General features: G+C 41.5%; 1 pseudogene; it reads left to right on the forward strand.

The window, feature by feature from the left end:
* On the forward strand, nt 1-26,613 carry LOC104424213 (annotated as a pseudogene).

Here is a 26,613-nt window from a genome sequence, read left to right on the forward strand (position 1 = left end):
ATGAGGGCTTCAAAAGCTCAATGCTTAGGGTTTCTACTCTTCCTCATCGGCATTCTCCAATGTAAAGCTTTGGCTCGTTATACTTTCGTCGTAAGTTCAACTGAGTGCTATACTGACATTTCCACATTGTCATATGCATGCAAACATTGGTTGGACTGCATTGCTCAAGTGCGTAAGATACTACAGGTCCAGGAAATGCCATGCAAGAGATTATGTAGCACGAAGAACATCCTGACGGTGAACGGGCAATTTCCTGGGCCGACTCTGTACGTGCACAAAGGCGATACCATCACTGTTGATGTCTATAACAAGGCTAAATACAACATTACCATTCACTGGTATGAATAGTGTTTCTCAGCTTTCACATTATGAAGCATTGTCTTGAAGATGATTCTGTCATTAGCATCTAAGTATATTAGCCCCGGTCGTTAGATAGAATTGACCTTCTATATGTGAAAGTAATTTATGCGTCTTCCTTATTGCCATAGACGATCCATAAATTTTGAGAATATAGGCACTCAAAGGTCATCAGGCATAGCCCACCCCATTTCAAAACATATGGAGAGCATGTCCTATTTTAGTAGATTTCTATGTTCATTACTAGCTTTCTTCAACAACTTTTCGTTATTTTGTTAATATAGATATGGTTCTTGAGAACAATTTCTCAATGTCATTCCATGGTTGCTTGAAAATTTGTCCTAATTGAATGTGGACAATCTTACTGTAGTCATGGCGTGAAACAACCAAGATATCCGTGGTCCGATGGACCATAGTATATAACCCAATGTCCAATACAACCAGGAGCTAAATTTAGTCAGAAGGTGATATTCTCCACAGAAGAAGGGACCTTATGGTGTCATGCTCACAGTGATTGGTCAAGAGCCACTGTGCATGGAGCCATTGTTATTTATCCCAAAAAAGATTCAAACTATCCTTTTCCGAAACCTGATGCTGAAGTACCTATTATATTAGGTAATTCACAAATTTGGTTGAGTAATTAATATGTGCTTGTTGGCTATTACATTTTCATAAAAAGTATAGCGCAATCAAACATAATTGATCTTTGATCATTCAAAATTTCAAACATAACGATATATGTTCAGGAGAATGGTGGAAGAAATTGATAATGGAGGTCTATCATGAAATGCTCAGAACCAGGGGAGATCTAAATGTTTCTGATGCCTATACTATCAATGGACAACCTGGAGATCTTTACCCATGCTCAAAGCAAGGTTAGAGACGCCATGTCTAAACTCTTCTTCTACTTCTTGGCCTAATTTTATTTCATTGTTCTTCCACTTCTTACATGGTTTTTGAAAAATCATCAAGTAAAGGCAATAATGTTGCCTAGTGTGATAGAAATTAATGGTAAAATTAAACTACATCTCCTACACCTATAGTTTTTATATTCACATATAAATGTCAAGATGCTTACTTGCTTTGCAAGAGATTCCCATAGTCTTTAATGCATGCGTATACCAACATGTAAGGATGTGACCCCACATCTACTTGCTTTCGAAAGCCATATAACATTTTAAAAGCTGGACGAACCATAGGGTCGTCCTAAAATGAAATTATATGCACCGTGTAATTTCTAATTGTCAGTTTTAGGGTTAGCAAGAGCTGTTGCCATCCTCTTATTATCATTTTCTGTTCTTTAATATGAAAAATGCCTGTCTCATTCCTGATGCAGACCCATCTCCCACCCAAGGCTGTTGAACAATAAGTTGTAATAATTATGCTATAAATTCAACCAACCATCAAAATAAGAAATGTTGGTTTACCATGCTCATATGGATTGTTCCCCAAATGGAATATTCAAACGGTGGGACTTTTGCTTAAACTATTTTTGGCTTAGACATTAAGTATGGTATCTTCTCTACAGTTTTTCTTCCGAATGTTTGTAATTATTTACAGTGTAATTTTGTTTCAGACACTTTCAAATTAAGGGTTGAGCAAGGCAAGACGTATTTGCTGCGAATAATCAACGCGGCCATGCAAGACCTTTTCTTCTCCATTGCCAACCACAGCCTCACCGTCGTCGCGACGGACGCGAGCAACACTAAGCCCTTAACGAGAGATATCGTCACAATATCTCCCGGTCAAACCATCGACGTCCGCCTCAAAGCCAACCAAAACGCTGACCACTATTATATGGCTGCTAGGGTTTACTCTAGCGCTCTTGGTGTTGCTTGCGATAACACAACCACCACAGCCGTGGTGTAATACTCTGGAAAGTATGCTCCAACCTCGCCAACTCCTTTGCCGCAACTTCCTTATTACAACGACACTTCCGCGTCGGTCAATTTCATCGGCAGCCTCCGAAGCTTAGCGAGCGACAAGCACCCCATCGACGTCCCCAAGAATATAACCAATCATTTCATCTTCACGATCTCCGTTAACTCATTCCTGTGTCCAAACAATTCCTGCGCGGGCCCCAATGGGACCCGTCTTGCTGCAAGCATGAACAACATAAGTTTCACGAACCCCTCGATCGACATCCTCCAAGCTTATTATTACGGCATCAATGGCGTGTCGGAACCCAGCTCCCCAGCTTCCTACCATACATCTTCAATTTCACGGCTGATGACTTGCTGCTAGACCTGGACACGCTGAAGTGCAGAATGTTATAGATGAAGCCAAATATTTTTAGGGATTTTTTTTTGTCTTTTCTATCAGATTTGTTTTTAGGTTAAAAGTGATACCTTTATATTAGCGATGGCAAGATGCTAGCCAAAAAGACGCTGAAAAAGAAAATAGAGAGGCAAGAAAAAGAGAGAAGAAAAAAGTGAGTTTTTTTTTTTCTTTATGAGGGTTCTCAATCTCTTTGTGCCCTAATCTTGAGAAAGATCATAATTGTATTCCAAATTTTTTTGAAGTCTAGTGGATTCGCAGAGTGCCTCTGCGCGGAGACGTAGCCCAGGTTTGAGTGAACTTCGTTAACAAATTTTTTGGCGTGTTTTTCTGATTCTGTTATTTTATTATTATATTTTGTTTGGTGAATTGTTTGCGGCGTTATTTTTCTGGAATTGACACGCGATTTTGTAACAACTGGTATCGGAGTCGCATTGGCTAATCAAGAACATCGATGGTTTTAGTGATGTTTGATTGAAGGCAAACAATATGGCGAGAAGATAAAATCAGAATCGATAAGTTTGATGGGCAGGATTTCGGATGGTGGAAACTACAAATCGAGGATTATCTTTATCAAAAAGATCTCTATGCACCACTTGACGGTTGGAAACCTGAGATGGCGAAGTGGATCCGGTAGCAAAAGCCGGATAGAAAATTCTTGATTGAAAGGCATTAGGTGCAATTCGTCTAGTGTTGATGAAAAGAAAGGGTACCACATCGTGAAAGCAAAAACTGCAAAAGAAGCCATGCGATTTTGTAACAACTAGTATCGAGTCGCATTGGCTAATCGAGAACATCGATGGTTTTTAGTGATGTTTGATTGAAGGCAAACAATATGGCGAAGATAAAATCAGAATCGATAAGTTTGATGGGCAGGATTTCGGATGGTGGAAACTACAAATCGAGGATTATCTTTATCAAAAAGATCTCTATGCACCACTTGACGGTTGGAAACCGAGATGGCAGAAGTGGATCCGGTAGCAAAAGCCGGATAGAAAATTCTTGATTGAAAGGCATTAGGTGCAATTCGTCTAGTGTTGATGAAAAAGAAAGGGTACCACATCGTGAAAGCAAAAACTGCAAAAGAAGCCATGCGATTTTGTAACAACTAGTATCAGAGTCTGCATTGGCTAATCGAGAACATCGATGGTTTTTAGTGATGTTTGATTGAAGGCAAACAATATGGCAGAAGATAAAATCAGAATCGATAAGTTTGATGGGCAGGATTTCGGATGGTGGAAACTACAAATCGAGGATTATCTTTATCAAAAGATCTCTATGCACCACTTGACGGTTGGAAACCTGAGATGGCAGAAGTGGATCCGGTAGCAAAAGCCGGATAGAAAATTCTTGATTGAAAGGCATTAGGTGCAATTCGTCTAGTGTTGATGAAAAAGAAAGGGTACCACATCGTGAAAGCAAAAACTGCAAAAGAAGCCATGCGATTTTGTAACAACTAGTATCGTAGTCCGCATTGGCTAATCGAGAACATCGATGGTTTTAGTGATGTTTGATTGAAGGCAAACAATATGGCAGAAGATAAAATCAGAATCGATAAGTTTGATGGGCAGGATTTCGGATGGTGGAAACTACAAATCGAGGATTATCTTTATCAAAAGATCTCTATGCACCACTTGACGGTTGGAAACCCGAGATGGCGAAGTGGATCCGGTAGCAAAAGCCGGATAGAAAATTCTTGATTGAAAGGCATTAGGTGCAATTCGTCTAGTGTTGATGAAAAAGAAAGGGTACCACATCGTGAAAGCAAAAACTGCAAAAGAAGCCATGGATATTCTAACGGATATTTATGAGAAGCCGTCCACATCAAATTAGGTATTTTTGCTGAAGAAACTGGTTAATATGAAGTCATTTGATAGAGGTTTTGTGGCAAAGCATATTAATAGTTTTACGCAGGTCACTGGTCAATTGGAATCCGCAGGCATAAATTTAGATAAGAAACTTCAAGCTTTATTATTTTTATGTTCTCTTTAGAAAGCCATAATACCGCAGTATAGGGAATTTCGAGCACCATGAAGAATGATTTAACTCTTGATTATGCTATGAGTAGTATCATGGATGAAGAGATGCGAATGAAAGTCTCAGGTGAATTTTTTTTTGCATCTACATCTTCAACGACACTCGCAGTGGAGAACCGTGGAAGAAGTAAAAGTAGAGAAAGATTCAGCGGGCGTGACAGATCACAATCAAGGGGTAAGAGATAGGTTGCAAAAGATGAGTGTTGGTTTTGTCACCAAACCGGACATCGGAGGTTTCGGTGTGAAGCCTACAAAAAGAAGCAACAAAATGAGAATCAAGAAGCTAATGTGGTTAGTGAAGAATCTTTGCTAGATAACTTGTGTTTGTCTGCAGGGTTTTATTTGATGACAGATAAATGATTTATTAATTCCGTTGCTTCTTTTCATTACACCTCGCAAAGAGATATATTTGATGATTATGCCAATGGAGATTTCGGACAAGTGGTTGTGGGAAACGGCTACATGTGTCCCATTGTTGGGAAAGGAACTATGACTTTGAACATCCCAGGTGGAGGACGTCTAGTTTTGCGTTAAACTAGACATATTCCAGAATTAAAGAAAAATCTGATTTCAACTAGTAAACTTGACCAAGAAGGTTTTGTAACAACCTTTGGATGTGGAGAGTAGAAGATAACCTTAGGGGTAAGAGTAGTAGCAAAAGGAAAGCGTACGAGTACACTTTACCTTTTCCAAAGAGACAATATCAGTGATATGGTTGCAACTACAATGGCTAAAGGTAATTTGTCTACTCTTTGGCATTATCGTTTGGGATATCTTGGTGAAAAATGTGTAAAGCAGTTACACTTGAAGAAATTATTTCTAGGTTTGCAAAAAGTTGAGTTAGATTTTTGTGAGAGTTGCATTTATGGAAAACAAAATGTTGTTAGTTTTCAATTGAATGTGCTACAAAATAAAAGCCAGAAGTTAGAGTTGGTTCATACTAATGTATGGGGACTTGTTCAGAAACTCTCTTATGGTGGTAAGAGATATTTTGTCACCTTCATTGATGATGCGACAAGGAAGACTTGGGTCTATACTCTTAGAGAAAAGTCAGAAGGATTCAGGATGTTCAAAATGTGGAAGACTATGGTAGAAAAAGAGACAGGTTATCAGATTAAACCTTTGAAGTCTGAAAATGGTGGTGAATGCACGAGTAAGGAATTTGCAGAATATTTGAGTTAAGAAGGCATACATGGGTTAAAGACTGTTTCTAGAACTCCTCAAGAGAACGGTGTAGCTGAAATGATGAGCATGACTATTCTAAAATGTGCGAGAAGCATGAGGCTACACTCGGGTCTCCCACTACACTTATGGGTTGCCACAGTTGATGTGGCTATTATCTTATTAACAGAAGTCCATCTAGTGCGTTAGATGGAGAAATACTACAAGAACAGTGGTCAGGTAAAAAGATTAATTATTCACATATAAATGTGTTTGGTTGTATTACATATGTTTTGATTGACAGGGAGGATAGGAAAAATCTTGATGCTAAGTCCTAGAAGTGCATCTTTATCGGATACGGTGGCGACAAGTATGGCTATAGGCTTTGGGATTATGAGAATAACAAAGTCATCCGCAGTCGGAATGTGGTATTCCATGAAGAAAAGATGTACAAGGATCGTCAGACAAAGCATGAGAAGGTAGTAGAACCAGATTATGTTGAATTAGACATAATGCTTGTGAAGATGTTTCTAGTAGATCAAAGTGCACTAGAAAGAGAGGTTCAAGATGAGCTTATTATCAGTGAGGAGGTAGTTCAAGACGAACACAGTGATTCGGAGCAAACTAACAACCCTGAAGTACTTGTATTGAGGAGGTCTACATGTGTGAGAACGCCAAAGGTAATTTTTGATCAATCAACTAATGTTGTTCTAAGCCATGTCTTATATAAAGATTCAAGAGAACTGAAGACTTACGATGGGGCAAAGGTATACACGTCTCACTTGCAGTGGGAGTGTGCTATGAAAGATGAGACAAGCTCGTTACTTTAGAACAAAACTTGGGAGTTGACCAAGTTGCCTACAGGTAAAAAAGCTTTATTAAACAAATGGGTGTACATGATTAAGAATGAAGCAGATGGTAGTATTAGATACAAAGAGACTTGTAGTCAAGGGCTTTTCTCAAAAAGAAGGGATTGACTATTTTGAGATATTTTCATCTATAGTGAAAATGACATCAATTAGAGTTCTGTTGAGTATAGTTGCAATGAAGGATCTTTATCTTGAGCAGGTAGACGTAAAAACAACGTTTTTATATAGTGACTTAGATGAAGAACTATACATGGCACAACTTAAGGGTTTTGAAGTCAAAGGTAAGGAGCACATGGTATGTCGCTTGAAGAAAAGCTTATATGACTTGAAACAAGCTCTGCGGCAATGGTACCTAAAATTTGATGGTTTCATGAAAGAAAAAGGATTTGCACACTGTGAGTCTGATCACTGCGTTTATTTTTGGAAGTATGATGATGGTGACATTGTGTATCTCTCTTTATATGTGGACGACATGCTTATGGCTAGTTCCAATATGAAGAGAATCATAGAAGTGAAGAAGATGTTATCATCACAGTTTGCTATGAAAGACTTGGGAGAGGCTAAGAATATTTTAGGCATGAAAATCATCAGGGACAGGAAAAATAAGAAATTATGGCTATTGTAGGAAGATTATGTGAACAAGGTGTTAAAGAGATTTGACATGGACAAGGCAAAATCGGTTGCAACTCCTTTAGCGAGTCACTTCAAACTTTCCAAGGATATGTGTCTGAGCATTTAGGCTTTAAAAGATGAGATGACAGTAGTTCCATATGAATCAACAGTGAGGAGTTTGATGTATGCCATGGTGAGCACGAGACCAGACATTGCACATGCAGTGGGAGTTGTGAGTTGATATATGCAGAACCCGGGCAAAGAGCATTGGAATGTAGTTGTGACATCTTGAAAATTCGGTTATGTTTTCAATTAAATGAATAAGACCTTTCATCGATGCGACTATAGTGTTTTTCTCTGAGATGGCTATTCATGAGATAACTAGCCTATCAGGTGAAGCTGTTAAGGGATTTTAACGCAATAGGCTTAAGAATTCGACCAAGAATCGGTTGCTTGACCGTGCTGGTCTGCAAGGGTCATTATGGCACAGTTGAAAACCTATCAGAGATCGGAGATAGGTCGGTTCAACTAAGATGTGTGGCTAAAAGTGGGTGATTACACTAATTTGCAAAATTTTCATCGATCGGCACTAGATTGATTTTTCTGTTGTTTTGGCGCCTTGTGTTCATATTTAAAACCTTGAGATCTTCATGACCACCGAGAATCGCCAATGTGTTGAAGAGGTATGTTGTGGCTCGAAGAAAATCGACCATAGGTCAATTGCACCAAATTTTTTAAAAGCTGCTTGGTAGGTTAGGTCACGTTAAAATGACGCCATATTGAAATTAACCGCGAATTTGAACCCGATTTCAGAAATTGAAAGTTCTGTCATGTCACGATTAATTTTAGGAACGTCGTCTCATCTTTCAAGGAATTTTCAGTGAGTTCGTGATTTTTACGGAAAATCGAATTGGACGATTCGGAAAACGAACGGAAATTCGGATTGGCCAATTTGAAGGGATTTTGGCCTTCAATGTGAGCTACTTGGTGAAAAGAAATCGCGTGGGCTTTTTCTTCAACAAAATTGGACATCAATCGGAGAGATTTGTTACGAAATCGGATTCCGGGGAAAGAGTAATTAGAATTCGGAATTGAGGGAAACTTGTAGGCTCGAGGACTGTCGCATTTTGATCCTTATTTGGACTTCAATTGGGACAAGTTGGTGTGAAAATTGGCATTGGATGACCAATTGATATTGTTGTGTGAAGTTGAGCCAAAAATAATGGTGTTTCAATTATCTTTTCCCTCCCCTCCACCGGACCTCTCACGCCCACCCCATTCTCCTCTCCTTCTCGCGCGTCTTCCCTTAGCCAATAGCCCCTGCACTAATCTTCATTTTCCTTTTTCCCTCTTTGACCATTGACCCTCTCTCTCTTATCCTTTCCCCTCCCTTTGCCGACACATTTCTATCTCTTCCCTTTCTCTTTTATTTTTTTCTCACGCGTTTTCCCCCTCCCCTCTTCTTCTTCGTGGACGCCCCCTGCACTGAAGTCCCCTTGCTTCGGTTTCCATTTCTCGTGCAACCCACTGAGCAGCTCAGGTCTTCACTGTTGCCACATGTTGCAAACGCCACCACTCTCGGTCAACAATCTAGCAAATTCTTCCCCCGACGCCGACTTGCAGCTCGTTAGCCCATCTTGCCTTCTTGTTGGGCAGCGACGCCATCGATTCAGCTGCCCCATCTCCACATGTCCACGGCTTCTTTAGTGAGTCCACTGAAGCAACCGAGCACCACTTTCCCTCGACGTCGTGTTCGTAGTTCTGCCATAGCCGCATCTCAACCGAGTCAAGCCGCTAAGCCAACTCGTGGCCAACCGTGAGCAGAAACTTAGCTCGATCGTGGGCTTTGCGTGGTCGATTTCGGCCTAGTTCGGGCTCCTGTTGGTGTCACCGCTTCAGAGTTTATCGGTTGTTGTCGTGTCGCTGTCGGGATGGACCGGTTTTCGCGTGAATCCAGTTAGTTTTACTCACTAATCATTGCTTAGGGAGCTAATGATGTTTAATGGTTGATTAGTTTAAGTTAAGCTAGGATTAGGTGGTTAGTTAGAATGGATTAGTGATTTAGTTAATCCTTGATGCATGTTAGGTGGTTAGATTAGTGCAATTAGCTAGTAAATAGGCGGTAGTCTTTATTTAGTGAGGTTCGGGAATTTTCCAAACACGAATTGGTATTTAATTAGGCTTTATGGGCCTAAGTGTGCATTATTGGTATTTAATAATTAATTTCTGTAATTATTTAATTAATTATTATTTTTCAAAAATTAGACCCGGATAATCGGTGACCGGAATTTTATGCTGATTGCAATGGTGTGATTGATTTATTTAATTGACTACTATTTTGTACAAATTGAGTGTGAATTGTAATTTTGGGAATTTATCTCAAAATTGTTTAATTTCAGTAATTAATTAGAAATTACCGGAGCGTCGGTTTACAATGCCAAAATGTTTTCATACATTGTATAAATATTGGGATTTTATAAAATAAAGATATTATATTTTTGGCTCAAAGCCAACCGTGTACCCACGCACGATATTTTTATCGGGTGCATTTTTACACGATGAAATTAGGCCAAGTTGGATATTTAATTGAGGAATTGATGTGCAAAGTACAAGATCCTTGCCCAGGAGTAATTTATCGTTGTTTAGCTTAGGTGAGCATTGATTAGCTTCGAGGAGCATTAACACCAATATAGATTTATAGCAGCTTCGATGAGCAATAATCCTTTAGCAGCTTCGGTGAGCATTATAGATATCAGCTTCGGTGAGCAAAGATTATCTAGCAGCTTCGGTGAGCAATTTAGACATCAGCTTTGGTGAGCAATGATATATGAATATATCTATCAGCTTTGGTGAGCTAGACCATCTAATTCAGCTTGGGTGGGCAATGTTCGAATTGATAGAGTTTATGGATGGCACCGATGGTATGGAGTCGAATGAGTTGACTAATTGATGGTTGAATGGATTGACTGAGAGATGGTCTTGATGGTATGGAGTCGATCGGATCGATTGATCGATAACTCAATTTGATTTGATTGAATTGAAATGATTGAATGATTGTATGAATTGTACTAACTTATAGGAAAGAACTGAGGCAAAGGTAAGTCCTCTGACCCGTGCTTGTGTTTAGGTAGCTCTTGAGGCGTATTTCCTTTGTAGTCGGAGCTTAGGGGGTGAACTTATTGAGACGTCGTCTCACCCCGTTGTGGGATAACATTTTCAGGTCCCTAGGGTGAAGAACCCAGGAGCTTGAGGCGGAAGGGTCAGGAGCGTAGATGGCTCGGAAGTCCTTTTTGAAGATAGACTTCCTATACTTAGACCCTAGAGTTGGCCTCTGTTTGTAAACCAGATTGTGGGTTTTAATAATGTGTTGATTTGAAATTTGTTATCCTGCTTTTCTATCCCACCTTTGTTATTGTTAGGGGATTAGTAATTCACTTTCGCATGTGCATTAAAATGAATGGGTCGGCGGTACGTCCTAGGACGTCATTATGTAATCTACCGCTGTGGGATGGGCATGCGCTCGGAGGATCGGGGCGTGACATCCTCGTTTAGTGGTATTAGAGTAGGGTTGTGTTTGGAGTGATAAGGTGTGATGAGTCATGAGATAGTTAGTAGGAAAAGCCACTTTTAATCGTACTGGTGCATGTGATTGATTGTTGATTGGTAACTTGTTTGATGTGGGTCACTCAAATTCTAATATGGTATTGGAATTAGAAAATAGGTTTCTATAAAGATCCTGTAGAATGAGTGATTAGGAGCAAAGGACTCCTAGGAGGCGTATTGTTAGACCTGTTGCTCGGGGTAGGATGCCAACGAGGGTCGGTGCCCAAGGAGGTTGTGGTCGAGGTAGAACGCCGGCTTAGGCCAGCACAAGTGAGAGAGTACTGTCGTAGGACGGTACTAGTGTACCATCACCAAGCGATCCTAGGTTCGATGGGATTGTTCAGGTGCTATTGAACCTTGGGAACTTGTTGGGTCAGCAAGCTCAGGACCGAGTCGCTGTTGTTGCCACTGTAACTACCGCTGCCAGTGCCGTAACTGTTGTTGTTGCCGCACCTGTTGAGGCCCAATCTAGAGTTGTGATCAGGGAGCAAGCCGCCACATTTAGGTCACAGATCAATTCAGACAGAAATGGAAATCGGTTTGGAAAGAAGCCAATGATTAAAGGAAATCACCCTATTCATCCTAATCGAAGGAATACAATTGGGAAGTCAGCGTCGAACCAGGATGTCATGTGTCACTTCTGTGGAAGACGGTGTGGACCAACCTCGTGTCATTCTAGGACAGGTGCTTGTTTTAAGTGTGGTTAGCAGGGTCACTTGGCTAGAAACTGTTTGTGTAGGTAGGTGGAATCGCAGCAGCTGTCGCCGCCACCGCTGATTGATCAGAATAGAGGGAATGCACTGCAAGATGTTCAATGGGGTACTTGGATTAGGCCTCTAGTGCATGGAAGGGTGTAGGCTGTCACTCGACAGGAGTCGGAGGACTCATCGAATGTGTGCCAAGGTTGTGGAAGAAAGCATGGGTCAGCCCAGTGTCCAAGTGTATCGGGAGCGTGCTTTGAATGTGGCCAGCACTACCATCAGGCGAGGAATTGCCCGCGTAGGTCCATGAGAACATGAGCATTGCTACTGCAAATAGGGCGCCACTAGGAGGACGAGAGGAGCATGAATGGACTGACCATGCATCGATCAGGGGAATAATGTCTTTGAGGTGTTTTTATCAGAGTAGCGCAGCAAGATTTTGAGTGAAGGTTGTAGAACTTCCGTGGTTGTAATAAAGTATTAGAAAGAAGCATGTCTGACTAGAGTTGTACTAGACTGAGTTGCTTATGTGTAACTTTAATGTTATATAAAAAGGTTTGGCTCGAGGAGCTTTGTTGTAATGAATTGTGATAGTGATATAATGCAGTTTGAACAGTTGCATATGAAATTTTTGCATTGTTGAGAGTCGAAAAGGACCTTCGATCCCTATTATTTCGTCACTGAAGACGACTGGGTTTTGGAGGTAGGTTGCCAATATTTATTTGGCAACTATAATGGATGCGACAGTTGAGGAACCGAATGTGGAGAACGTCGCCGTGGTGCATAAATTTTCTAAGATGTTCCCAAAAGAATTATCAGGTCCGTCATCAGAGAAAGAGATAGAATTTGCAATTGAATTAACACTCGGGATAGAGCCACTCTTTAAGGCTCCCTACTGTATGTTGTTGTTTAAATCGAAAGAACTGATGGTGCAGATGCAAGATTTATTGGATAAGGAATTTATACGCACCAGTGCATCACCTTGGAGAGCACCGGTTTCGTTTGTGAAAAAGAAAGATGGTTCATTACACCCATACATTGACTATCGTCAACCCGATCAAGTGACGATCAAGAACAAGTGTTCATTGCTGAAAATCGGCGAATTATGTGGTCAATTACAAAGAGTGTTGATATTTTCAAAGGTCGGCTTGGGAATGGGGCATCATTAGTTGAGGATCAGAAATAAGGACATATCGAATTCGGTGTTTAGTAATCGAGACGGTCTTTATGAGAGTATTGTAATGCCATTGGTTTGACAAACGCTCCAGCTGCTGTCATGGATTTGACAAACTGAGTATTCAAAGAATATCTAGGTCAGTTTGTGATCGTCTATCAATGATATTTTGGTATATTCGAGGAAGTGCTGAGGAGCACAAGGGTCATATGAGAATAGTACTTCAGATTCTGAGAATGCATGGATTGTACGCTAAGTATAACAAGTACGAGTTTTGGTGGACTAGGGTAGCGTTTCTAGGTCATTTGATTTTAGGTGAAGGAATCTTTGTGGACCCGTTCAAGATAGAAGCAGTTATCAGTGGACCAAGATCGACATCAATGTCAAAGATCAGAAAATTTTTGGGTTGGACAGGTTACTATAGAGGGTTTGTAGGAAGATTTTCAATGTTGGCATAGCTGTTAACTCGACAATTGAAGGAGGAGAAAATTGTGTGGAGAGACAAGTGCGAGCGTGGTTTCCAAGAGCTTAAGTAGAAGTTGACTACCACCCCGGTGCTGACTATACCATCTGGTCCTGGAGGACATGAGATCTACAATGATGTGTCATTCAGAGGTTGGGTTGTGCACTGATGCAACATGGTAGGATTGTTGCATACACCTCCCGTCAGTTGAGACCTCATGAGCTGAACTACCTGACACATGACTTGGAACTCGCATCAATAATTTTTTCTCTGAAGATTTAGAGACATTATGTCACGCCTCGATCCTCGAGCACGCACCCATCCCTTACCTAGTCAATTAATAGCGACGCCCCAGGACGCATTGCTAACCCTTTTATTTTAAATGCGCATGCGGAAGCAGATATAAAATCCCAGACAATAAAACAAGGGGATAGAAAAGGAGGACCAATTTTTTCACAAAATACATTTTTATAAACACACAGGTGTATACACAAGGTTTACAAAAGGAATCGGCTCCTAACAAAAGAAAATTGTTCTACGACTAGCTAGTCGGACATGGTCACCAATTCTTCGGGCTTCACCTCACGAACTCCGGCTCCTGGTCCTTCACCAACACCATTTATGGACTTGAAAATGGTTATACAATAACCAGTGAGATAATGTTTTAGTGAGTTCTATCTCCTAATACTCAATTAAGAAGCCAATACGCCCTAAGGGCAGCTTGTGCACAACATGAGTTAGAGGACTTACCTTGGTTTCAGATTCCACCTGCAATTCAACACAGTTCTAATAAGCACCCAACCAATCACCACAGATTAAAACATCAATCAATCGACTTAGTTGATTACATGTCAATCAGACCGTTCCTCGGTTATTCCATTCAATACGATCCATTCTCCAAGATACTACCAAGTTACCGAGCCAATATATTATAATATCATTCTTCGAGATGACACACTAAGTCACTGAGCCACTATAACATACTATTCATTCTCCAGATGACATATAGAGTCATCGAGTGGGTATGCATAACGTTCTATCTCCGAGATGACATATATAGTTATCGAGCCGTTATAACATACCTATGCATAATGTTCTATTTCCAAGACGACATATAGAGTCATCGAGTCGTTATAGCACACCCTTGGGTCATATCATCCTACCTCCAAGATGACATATAGAGTCATCGAGCCGATATACAAGCAATTCCTTTTCAAGATGACATGAGAGTCATTGAGCTGTAATAGTATAACATCCATTCTCCAGATGACATACGAATTATCGAGCCGTTATAGTATTTTTGTTCCAAAGACACAATCAATTTTACCATTTTTATCATTCTTGATAAAGATACATGTGTGTGGGTACATGGCCGGTCTTAGCTAAAATACAAGGTTTTCACTTTTGAACCTCCCACTATTTTCAGCAATCCTAAAATAAATAAATAAATAAATAAATAAATAAATAATTAATTAATTACGGAAAATATTAAATAAATACAATACATGCATACTTAGGCCCATAATGCCTACTTATATGCCGGAATGGGCCTGGAAAATTTTCGAGACTTGTTAAATAAATACTAGAGTCTATTTACTGGCTAGTTGCACTAACTATCCACTTAACATGCATTGGTGAGTAATTAAATTTCACTAATCTAATCTAACTAACCACCTAACCATACTTAACTTAATCTAATTAGTCCTAAGCATCATTAACCCACTAAGCAAGGATTAGTGAGTTAAACTCACTTGTTTAATGCGAAGAATGGAACACCGCGACGGCGGCCAAAACTCGGGTTTGCGGGTCTAGCCCAACTTTGGCGAGCCAAAGCTGAGATTAGTTGGGCTGGACCCACGGGCTGAAGAGCTCACAGCTCGGTTCACTTGATGGGCTTTTTTGGATTGGGCTGAAGACTCAATTTATGGGCTGTTCATGGACTTTGCTGGGCCCGAAATTCATGGAGATGTTGGGCCCGTGGACTTCAAACGGACTGGAGCTCGCTGGGCCGTGAAGTTTGCTGGCTTCGTGTACTTGAGGAAATGAGTGCTGGAACGGAGCTGGCAGAAGGAAGAAGCGAAGCAGCTTCGATGGGATGATGTCGTGGACGAAGGTGGCGCGGCAAGGAGTCAGCTGGTGGAGGCAAGTGGCGCACGAAGGGAGTTGCTGGGTCAACAAACCGCTGAGGGATCGCCGAGTTGACCAAGACGTGGGCTGGCGTGGCTTCGTGCAGCTTGCAGCCGTTGGAGACGCGCGGACGAAGAGCAGCTTTGGTGAGAAATCTTTGGGCTTTGCTGGCGTGAGGGTATGCGGTCAAACGAAAGCTTCGGTGGAGTGGGCTGTTGACCAAGGAGACAAACGAAGATGGCTGGCAGAAGCAGTGGAGTGAGAACTCGGTGGGCTTCGGTCGTGGGGGAAGACGCACGGCAGAGGAAGCAGTCCGCTGGCGATCGAGAGATGGGGGCAGAAATGAGAAACTGTCGGCCGAAGGAACAATGAAAGAAAAGCAAGAGTAGCTGGCTTCGTGGAAGCGTCCGCTCGAAGAGGATGGAGGAGGCAGCAAGCGTGATGAAGAAGCCGAATGAAAGGGGAGGAAAAGTCCAAGATAGTCTCCCAATTTAATCAATGCTTCGTCTCCCTTATTCCACATGATTATCCTTCTTGTCCCCCCAATACTTTCTAGCTGATTAAATCCACCATTTAATCCAAATTGAAGCCATACTTGTAATCCCTTCCAAAATTCCGAATTTCACTAATTTAGCTTCAATGTCTTCACTAAATTTCCATATTGAGGTCCAATTTCGATGAAGAAAAATCCTGTACAATTTTTGCAAGTCCCCAGCACTCAAAGGCTTGGTTTGGAAATCCAAATTTCCTTTATTTTGGCCATCCGAATTCCCACTATTTTTCCGCAACGTCCGAAGCGATTTTCCGTAAAAATTTCGGAAATTCTGAAAAATCTTCGAAGGATGAGACGTCGGTCCTAAAATAGATCGTGACACAATAGAACTTTCAATTTCTGAAATTGGGTTCAATTTCGCGGTTAATTTCAATCCTATGCGATTTTAGTGTGACTTAGTTTATCGGGTGACTTTTAGGAATTTTTGGTGCAATTGACCCATGATTGATTTATCTCGGGTCGCAATATACATCTCCGACACATTGACGACTCTCAGTTGTCATGAAAATCTCAATGTTTCAAATACGGGCACGAGTACCAAAACGATAGAAAAATCGGTCTAGTGCCGATCAACGAGTATTTTGCAATCAGGTGGAATCACCCATACTCTGATCACATATCTCAGTCAAATCGACCTATCTCCGGTCTCTGATCGATTTCTTATAGTGCCGTAATGACCCTTACAGATTAGCATGGTCGAGCAGTTGATTTCTGGTCGAATTCTCGAATCCATTGCATTTAGATTCCTTAATTGCTTCCTAGATAGTCTAGCTTAGAGAATAGCACTATCAGCGTGTCGATGAAAGGTCCGATTTATATAATCGAAAACGAAATCTGAAAATTCAGGATGTCACACATTATTTGTGTGGGGAAAGATTCCAGATCTTCATTGACCATTAAAGTCTCAAGTATTTATTCTCTTAGAAGGAGTTGAATATAAGACAGCGTTGTGAATTAGAACTTCGGAAGAACTGTGATTGTAATAACTCATATTACCCTGGAAAGACGAATTAAGTCACAGAGGCGCTGAGTTAGGAGTTTTTAGTTGTGTATATACTAGTTAAAGAATGGACCTTACTTGAGAAAGTTCGAGATTCGGTTTTCAAATTTGAGGTAGACTACCTTCCAAATCTTATAGCCACCCTCAGAATTGAACCAGATGCTTAAATTAGAATCAAGGAACTTCAGTGGATAGACCCAGAGATTCAGAAGATCCTGCAAAAAACACCGATAAGAGAAAGGCTGACTTTCAGATTTCTAAAGGCGGAACATTGAAGCTCCGAGGATGATTATGTGTACTTGACGATGTAACACTCAGGAAAGAGATCTTGTTAGAAACTCATTGTAGTAGTTGTAGCATTCATCCTGGCAGTATAAAGGTGTTTCGGAATTTGTGTCAACACTATTGGTGGTTTGGTATGATGATGGATATCACCAATCATGTCACTAAGTGTCCGACGTGTTAGCGAGTGAAGGCACAACTTTGTGAGCCGAGAGGACTCTTGTAACCTCTCGAGACCCCAGAGTGGAAATGAGTGCACATCACGATGGACCTTGTGACGGGCTTATTAAGAAATCAGATGGGTAATGATTCCATTTTGGATAGTGGTCGATAGGTGGATGAAGTTGACTCACTTCATCACAGTACGAAAGGACCTCGATTTGAATAGATATGCAGAAGTGTATGTGCACCAAATAGTTTGTTTGCATGGAGTGCTAGTGACAAATTTATATCAGATCTAAACCCGAGGTTCCTAGTTTCAGCAGAATAGTCAGATGGTTCCTTTTGAGGCATTGCATACCAGAGTGTACAGAACTTCAGTTTGTGGGAAGGAAGTTAGATGATGAAAGATCACAGCCCAAAGTCAGTTAAGCAGTTAGTGATTGTAGTTGCCGTGATCAGAGACAGATTAAGGACCGCTTAGGGTCGCCAGGAAAGTTGTCTTGTTAAGCGTTGAAGGCCGGAATTTCAAGTTGGTGATTGCATCTTTCTGAAGGTGTCACCAATGATGAGTACTTCGCACTTTGGCAAGCAAGGAAAGCTGAGATCGAGGTACGTAGGTCCTTTTGAGATTTTGGAAGGAATCAGGATCCTAGCGTATGGTCTTGCATTGCCGCCGAGGTTGGCGTGAGTGCATAATGCCTTTCACGTGTCGATGTTGAGGACGTATGAGCCTGACTCGACCCATGTGCTGAGTCTTGAAGAATTAGACGTGGACGACAGAGTGTCGCACATGGAAAGCTCGGTTAAGATTATGGTTCGGAAAGAATAGATTTTGTATACCAAGATGGTCCCCTTGGTCAAAGTGGTTTGGCAACATAATGGGATTGAAGAAGCAACCGGGGAAAGTGAAGACTTGATGAGACGACGATACCCTCACCTTTCGTTCAAGTTGGTAAATGTTTAAATTTCAAGGACGAAATTTTTATAAGAGGGAAAGAGTTGTGACATCTTGAAAATTCAGTTCTGTTTTCAATTGAATGAATCGGGGCTTTCATCGATGCGACTAGTGTTTTTCTCTGAGATGGCCACTCACGAGATAACTGGCCTATCAAGTGAAGCCATTACGGGATTTTAACGCAATAGGCTTGAGAATTTGACTAGGAATCGACTGCTCGACTGTGTTGGTCTGCAAGGGTTATTACGGCACGTCAAAAACCTATTGGATATCAGAGATAGGTTGGTTCGACTGAGATGTGTGGCTAAACGTGGGTGATTCCACTAATTTGCAAAATTCTCGTCGATTGGCACTAGACTGATTTTTCTGTCGTTTTGGCGCCCTGTGTCCGTATTTGAAACCTTGAGATTTTCACGACAACCGAGAGTCGCCAATGTGTCGAAGAGGTGTGTTGTGGCACGAAAAAAATCGACCACGGGTCAATTGTACCAAAAATTCCTAAGAGCTACTCGATGGGTTATGTTACGCTAAAATCGTGCCAGATTGAAATTAACTGCGAATTTGAACCCAATTTCAGAAATTGAAAGTTCTTTCATGTCACGATTAATTTTAGGAATGTCGACTCATCTTTCGAGGAATTTTCGGCGAGTTCGTGATTTTTACGGAAAATCGAATTGGACGATTTGAAAAACGAGTGGAAATTCGGATTGGCCAATTTGAAGAGATTTTGGCCTTCAATGTGAGCTACTTGGTGAAAAGAAATTATTTGGGATGTTTCTTCAACAAAATTGGACATCAATTGGAGAGATTTGTTACGAAATCGGATTCCGGGGAAAGAGTAATTAGAATTTGGAATTGAGGGAAACTCGTAGGCTTGAGGGACTGTCGCGTTTTGATCCTTATTTGGACTTCAATTGGGACAACTTGGTGTGAAAATTGGCCTTGGATGACCAATTGATATTGTTGTGTGAAGTTGAGCAAAAAATAATGGTGTTTTAATTATCTTTTCCCTCCCCTCCACCGGACCTCTCATGCCCACGCCATTCTCCTTTCCTTCTCGCGCGTCTTCCCTTAGCTAATAGCCCCTGCACTAATCTTCATTTTCCTTTTTCCCTCTTTGACCATTGACCCTTTCTCTCTTATCCTTTCCCCGTCTCTCTGCCGACACATTTCTATCTCTTCCCTTTCTCTTTTATTTTTTTTTCTCACGCGTTTTGTGACATCCCAATTTTCCGATTTTATTTTCAATAAATTGAGACGGGCATTTCGTTGGCACACATATAGTTTTTTTCCTTGAGTTGGCCACTCATGTGGAAACTAGTCTATCGGGTGAAGTTGTTAAGAATTTCTAATGCATCAAACTCGAGAATTTGACCAGGAAGCGACCTTTCGACCGAGCTAGTCTGCAAGGGTCATTACGACACAATTAAAATCGATTAGAGATCGGAGAAAGGTTGACTCGACAGAGGTATGTGATCAGGTGTGGGTGATTCCACCAGATCGCACAATTCATGTCGATCGGCACTGAACCGACTTTTCTATCGATTGGGTACCCTGTGTTCGTATTTGAAACCTTGAGATTACCCCGACAACCGAAAGTCGCCAATGTTTCAAAGATGTACATTGTGGCTTGAGATGATCAACCACGGGTCAAATGCATGAAAATTCCTATAGGCTACCTGGTAGGTTGGGTCGCGCTAGTATCGTGCCAAAGTGAAATTAACCGTGGAATTGAGATCAAATTCAGAAATTGGAAGTTTGGGTGTGTCGCGAATCGTTTTAGGAACATTGACTAATTTTCAGAAGATTTTTCATGTAAGCCGAGTTTTTCAGCAAAATAATCAGAAAATGGCTAATTTGGCTCGAGAAATTAGTAGGCCTGTCTTTGGTCACGCTTTTGGGACTTAAGTTGATTCTATGGACAAGTGAAGATGTGAATTGAAGTGTGGTGACATTGGATTAATTTTATGAACTTCAATTGGACTCAATTGGAAGAGAATTGAATGGAATTGGAGAAATTAGTGTACAAGAATTGGAGCCCGGCGGAAGATGAAATTGCAACCATTGGAAAAGGTTGTGGGAAGTTTGGAGATAGTGGGGTATGACATCACTTGATGATGTCATGGTGGGCCATTGTGTGGGATTAAAGAAAGAGAAAAAGAAAATAAAAAGGGCCCCCTCCTTCTCTCTCCTCTCTCTCTTCTCCCTCTCTCCCGTTGCCTTTCTCCTCCATCTTCATGGTGCGAAGACCAGAAAATGCAGAGAAGAAACCGAAGTAGCCCCTTCGCCGGCTCGCACGCTCGTCCGCCAGAGGCTTCGCCGCTACCGTTTGTCCTCCCTTCACTGCTCCGCTTGCCCGTGTGTGTGCTGCTCCGCCTTCTTTCTCCCCCTCCGTCCATTGCTCGAGCTCTCAGATCTGGTAGGATGCCGAGCAAAAGCAGCAGCCGACGCCGCCAGGAGCCGTCGCTCGCCGGAGTCGCCGTCCTCGCCCGTGTCGTCTCGCCGTTGAATTGCCGTCCTCGCACGCCGCTGCTGGCCGCACGTCTTGGCGGTCTTCTCGCCCAGCTCGTCGTCCCAAGCTGCTGTTTAGCTCGCGCAGGAGCTGCCGGAGCTCCCTCCGGCCACCGTGAGGCCTCGCCTGGCCGCTGCCTCGCCCGTCCGAGCCACTAGCAGTCCTCCTCGGCTGTTCCGACGCCGGATCCGCCCTTCTCGGCCCCAAATCAGTGGCTAGAAAAATGGGTATGGCAGCCCATGTTTGGCCCATTTTGGCCGCCTTCCTGAGCCCGGATGCTCGGCCCGCCTTGAGGAAAGTTGATCCTCGCGTCGCCCTCGTCGTTTTGGTCCGCTCGGCTCGCTAATCCGGTGAGTTTAGCTCACTAAACCTCGCTTAGAGGGTTAATTATGCTTTAGGTGTGCTTAGCTTAAGTTAATTAAGCTTAGGTTGTTAGTTTAATTTATTTAATTGTGAATTAGATTGAGATGTTTGTTTAATTTAAAGTATGCTTAATTAAAGGCTAAGAGAGTTTATTTAATAATAAACCTTGATGGGAGATAATAGGATTTTAATTTTGAGTTATTTAATTGCTTCGAAATTCTGGAAATTATAATATTATATTATAATCCGAAATTATTAAAATATTATCATTTAGAAAAAAAAAACAGAAAAATTATTTTTGACCCCGGTTGCTCGAATTTCATGCCGATCGCCGTTGTGTATTCAGATTTTGAAATTGATAATTGGATATTATAAATTGAGTGTGGATTGTGAAAAATATGGATATTATTATTTAATTAATTTTCGGAATAAATTTAATTATTTAATAAATTTCGAAAATTATTTTGGGACCCTAAATTCTCATAATTTCGTGCTAATTGTTGCTGTGCATTTAGAATTTGAATTTGATGAATGGATGTGGCAAATTGGGTGTTGATTGTGATAAATAGGAATTCTTTATAAAATTCTAAGTGTGGAAATTGATGGGCGATTAGCCGTGATTAACCACCTATTAGAGGTCGTGCCGAGTGAGGCTGTGATGGACCACCTATTAGAGGTCGTGCCCAGTGAGGCTGTGATGGACCACCTATGAGAGGTCGTGCCTAATAGGGCCGTGATGAACCACCTATGAGAGGTCGTGCCCAGTGAGGCCGTGATGGACCACCTATGAGAGGTCGTGCCCAGTGAGGCCATGATGGACCACCTATGAGAGGTCGTGCCCAGTGAGGCCGTGATTGACCACCTATTAGAGGTCGTGCCCAGTGAGGCTGTGATGGACCACCTAATTAAAGGTCGTGCCGAGTGGGGCCGTGATTGCTACTGATTGTTAAACCTTCCTATAGGGCCGTAATTGAGAGCAATGATTGATTTGCTAGAATGACATGTAATCGGCCAAGTCGATTGATCGCTGAGACGATCCAAGTGGTTGAATTGTTCTGATGACGTGATTGTGCCATGGTTGTTTGGTTAACATAATTGTACATGGTTGAATTATATAAATTGTGCTAACCTGTAGATGAAGGCTGAGGCGAGGTAAGTCTTCTGTGTGATGTGGCTAGGCCACTTGGGGTGTATTTTCTTTCTAATAGGGGTTTAGGGGGTTGAACTTGCTGAGACATCTTCTCATCCCGGTTGTGGGATTAAAATTTTAGGTCCCCGGTGGACGGAGCGGCCAGATAGCTTTGGTTGGCCTTGAGGAGTTGCAGAGGTGAAGTCATAAGGATTGGAGAGCGTGTCCGACTTGTAGGTCATAGGACAGTTCATTTTTAAGAGTCGGTCTTTTGTAGACTTTTGGCTGTAGGCTTTCGTTTGTAACTCCGTTGGTTTATGTAAGTGATTGGTTGTGAAATTGTTTCCTGCTTTTCTATCCTGTATTTTATTGTCAGGGGTTTTATAATACGTTCCGCTTGCACAATAATAAATGAATGGGGTCGGCGACACTACCTGGGAATGTCGCATTTGAATGACAATAGTGGGATGTTGGCGCTCGAGGTTCGGGCGTGACACGTTTCCCCCTCCCCTCTTCTTCTTTGTGGACGCCCTTTGCACTGAAGTCCCCTTGCTTCGGTTTCCATTTCTCGTGCAACCCACTGAGCAGCTCAGGTCTTCACTGTTGCCACACGTTGCCAATGCCACCACTCTCGGTCAACAATCTAGCAAATTTTTCCCCCGACGTCGACTTGCAGTTCATTAGCCCATCTTGCCTTCTTGTTGGGCAGCGACGCCACCGATTCAGCTGCCCCGTCTCCACATGTCCACGGCTTCTTTAGCGAGTCCACCGAAGCAACCGAGCGCCACTTTCCCTCGACGTCGTGTTCGTAGTTCTGCTGTAGCCGCATCTCAATCGAGTCAAGCTACTAAGCCAACTTGTGGCCAGCCATGAGCAGAAACTCAGCTCGATCGTGGGCTTTGCGTGGTCGATTTCGGCCTAGTTCGGGCCCCTGTTAGTGTCGCCGCTTCGGAGTTTATCGGTCACTGTCGTGTCGCCGTCGCGATGGACCGATTTTCGTGTGAATCCAGTTAGTTTTACTCACTAATCATCGCTTAGGGAGCTAATGATGTTTAAGGGTTGATTAGTTTAAGTTAAGCTAGGATTAGGTGGTTAGTTAGAATGGATTAGTGATTTAGTTAATCCTTGATGCATGTTAGGTGGTTAGATTAGTGCAATTAGCAAGTAAATAGGCAGTAGTATTTATTTAGTGAGGTTCGGGAATTTTCCGAACACGAATCGGTATTTAATTAGGCTTTACGGGCCTAAGTGTGCATTATTGGTATTTAACAATTAATTTCCGTAATTATTTATTTGATTATTATTTTTTGGAAATTAGATCGGGATAATCGGTGACCGGAATTTTATGCTGATTGCAATGTTGTGATTGATTTATTTAATTGACTGCAATTTTGTACAAATTGAGTGTGAATTGTAATTTTGAGAATTTATCCCAAAATTGTTTAATTTCAGTAATTAATTTGAAATTACCGGAGCGTCGGTTTATATCGCCAAAAATGTTTTTAGACACTGTATAAATAGTGAGATTTTCTAAAATAAAGATATTATCTTTTTGGTTTAGGCTGACCGTGTACCGACGCATAATTATTTTTATCGGGTACATTTTTACATGATGAAATTAGGCCAAATTGGATATTTAATTGAGGAATTGATGTGTAAAGCACAAGATCCTTGGCCAGGAGTAATTTATCGTCGTTCAGCTTAGGTGAGCATTGTTCAACTTTGGGGAGCATTAACACTAATATAGATCTATAGCAGCTTTGGTGAGTAATAATACTTTAGCAGCTTCGGTGAGCACTATAGATATCAACTTCGGTGAGCAAAGATTATCTAGCATCTTCGGTGAGCAATAATTGATATAGCAGCTTCGATGAGCAATTTAAACATCAGCTTTGGTGAGCAATGATATATGAATATATCTATCAGCTTCGGTGAGCTAGACCATCCAATTCAGCTTAGGTGGGCAGTGTTTGAATTGATAGAGTTTATGGATGGTATCGATGGTATGGAGTCGAATGAGTCAACTGATTGATGGTTGAATAGATTGACCGAGAGATGGTCTTGATGGTATGGAGTCGATTGGATTGATTGATCGATAATTCAATTTGATTTGATTGAATTGAAATGATTGAATGATTGTATGAATTGTACTGACTTGTAGGAAGGACTTGAGGCAAAGGTAAGTCCTCTAATCTGTGCTTTTTCTTAGGTAGCCATTGGGGCGTATGTCATTCCTAGTTGAAGCTTAGGGGGTGAACTTGCCGAGACGTCGTCTCACCCCGTTGTGGGATAACATTTTCAGGTCCCTAGGGTGAAGAACCCGAGAGCTTGAGGTAGAAGGGTCAGGAGCGTGGGTGGCTCAGAAGTCCTTTTTGAAGATAGACTTCCTGTACTTAGACCTTAGAGTTGGCCTCCGTTTGTAAACCAGATTGTGGTTTTTAATAATGTGTTGATTTGAAATTTGTTGTCCTGTTTTTCTATCTCACGTTTATTATTGTCAGGGGATATGTAATTCGCTTTTGCACGTGCATTAAAATGAATGGTTCGGCGATGTGTCCTGAGACGCCGTTGTTTAATTGACCGCTAAGGGATGGGCACGCGCTCGGAGGATCGAGGCGTGACAGTAGTGAAATGGATATTAAGATATCTAGTAGGTACTTCTAATTACTCACTTTGTTATGGTGGTACATCTCTAGAGTTGTAGGGTTATGTAGATGCAGATCATTTGGGTGATCGAGATAGTGGTAAAAGTACCACTAGATAAGTTTTTACAGTTACAGATACAACAATAAGTTGGGGATCTCAACTACAAAAAGTAGTGGCTTTATCGACGACAAAGGCAGAATACGTGGCGATCACAAAAGCCTCTGAGGAAATCATGTGGTTACAAGATTATATGGAGGAGCTACATCGAAAACAACTAATCAGTACACTGTGGAGTGATAGTCAAAGTGCAGTGCACTTAGCAAAGAATGTTGCTTATCACTTAAGGACTAGACATATCAAGAAGTGTTATCACTTTATCAGGTCAGCATTGAAAGATAATGAGTTAAAGTTACAGAAAATTGATGGCTCGAAGAATCTAGCTGACATGTTGACCAAGGTAATAGATAGAGAGAAGCATATTTTCTGTACTACTACCATTGATATTACTCTATGTTGATTGATGAGGAGTATCGCAGAGGCACAAGTTTTTCAACCACTAGTTTTTGAAGAAAAGGATACAAAGTTGCTTGGTGCTTGGGTATATTTGTCTTCAAGTGGGAGATTGTTATAGATGAAGCCAAATACTTTTAGGGGCATTTTTGTCTTTTCTATCAGATTTGCTTTTAGGTTAAAAGTGATACCTTTATATTAGCGATGGCAAGACATTACCCAAAAAGACGCTGAAAAAGAAAATAGAGAGGCAACAAAAAGAGAGAAGAAAATAGTGAGTTTTTTTTTTTTCCTTTATGAGAGTTCTCAATCTCTTTGTGCCCTGATTTTTAGAGAAGATCATCATTGTATTCCAACTTTTTTCGAAGTCTAGTGGATTCACAGAGTGTCTTTGTGCAGAGATATAGCCTAGGTTTGGGTGAATTTCGTTAATAAATTTTCTGGTGTGTTCTTCTAATTCTGTTATTTTATTATTATATTCTGCTTGGTGAATTGTTTGCAAGCGTTATTTTTCTAGAATCAACGTGCGATTTTGTAACACGGGACAGAGGTGAAGGTACTGAAGTATAACTCAACCGTGGAGCTTGTTTTCCAAGGGACGAAATTGGAGGTTGGAATCGATCACCCGATGCATCTGCATGGATATAGCTTTTATGTCATTGGTTGGGGACTTGGGAACTTCGACATCAAGAAGGATCCCTTGAATTATAATCTAGTGGATCCACCTTTGCAGAACACCATTGCGGTGCCGAAGAACGGGTGGGTTGCGATCAGATTTAGGGCGGACAATCCTGGTGAGTTTGAACTAATGTTTGACATAGACGCTTTATTTGTGTTAATATCTAGTGGTATTATCTTGGCCCTATATCCTTTTCTGTGCTTGTGTCTTTTAACCTACGCTTAAATTAATGTCATACAAAGCCATTTATACAGATATCTATTGCGTAGATAGAAAATTACTGGTACTGATTGTGACAAAAATGGGCAGGAGTGTGGTTCATGCACTGCCACATAGAGCGGCACCTGACGTGGGGGCATGGACACGGCGTTCATCGTGAGTAAAAGGAGTTCCCCCGAGCACCCACTTGCTGTCGCCGCCACCCGACATGCCACCTTGTTGA

Source organism: Eucalyptus grandis, chromosome 10 (genome assembly GCF_016545825.1).
Source record: "Eucalyptus grandis isolate ANBG69807.140 chromosome 10, ASM1654582v1, whole genome shotgun sequence".
NCBI lineage: Eukaryota > Viridiplantae > Streptophyta > Magnoliopsida > Myrtales > Myrtaceae > Eucalyptus > Eucalyptus grandis.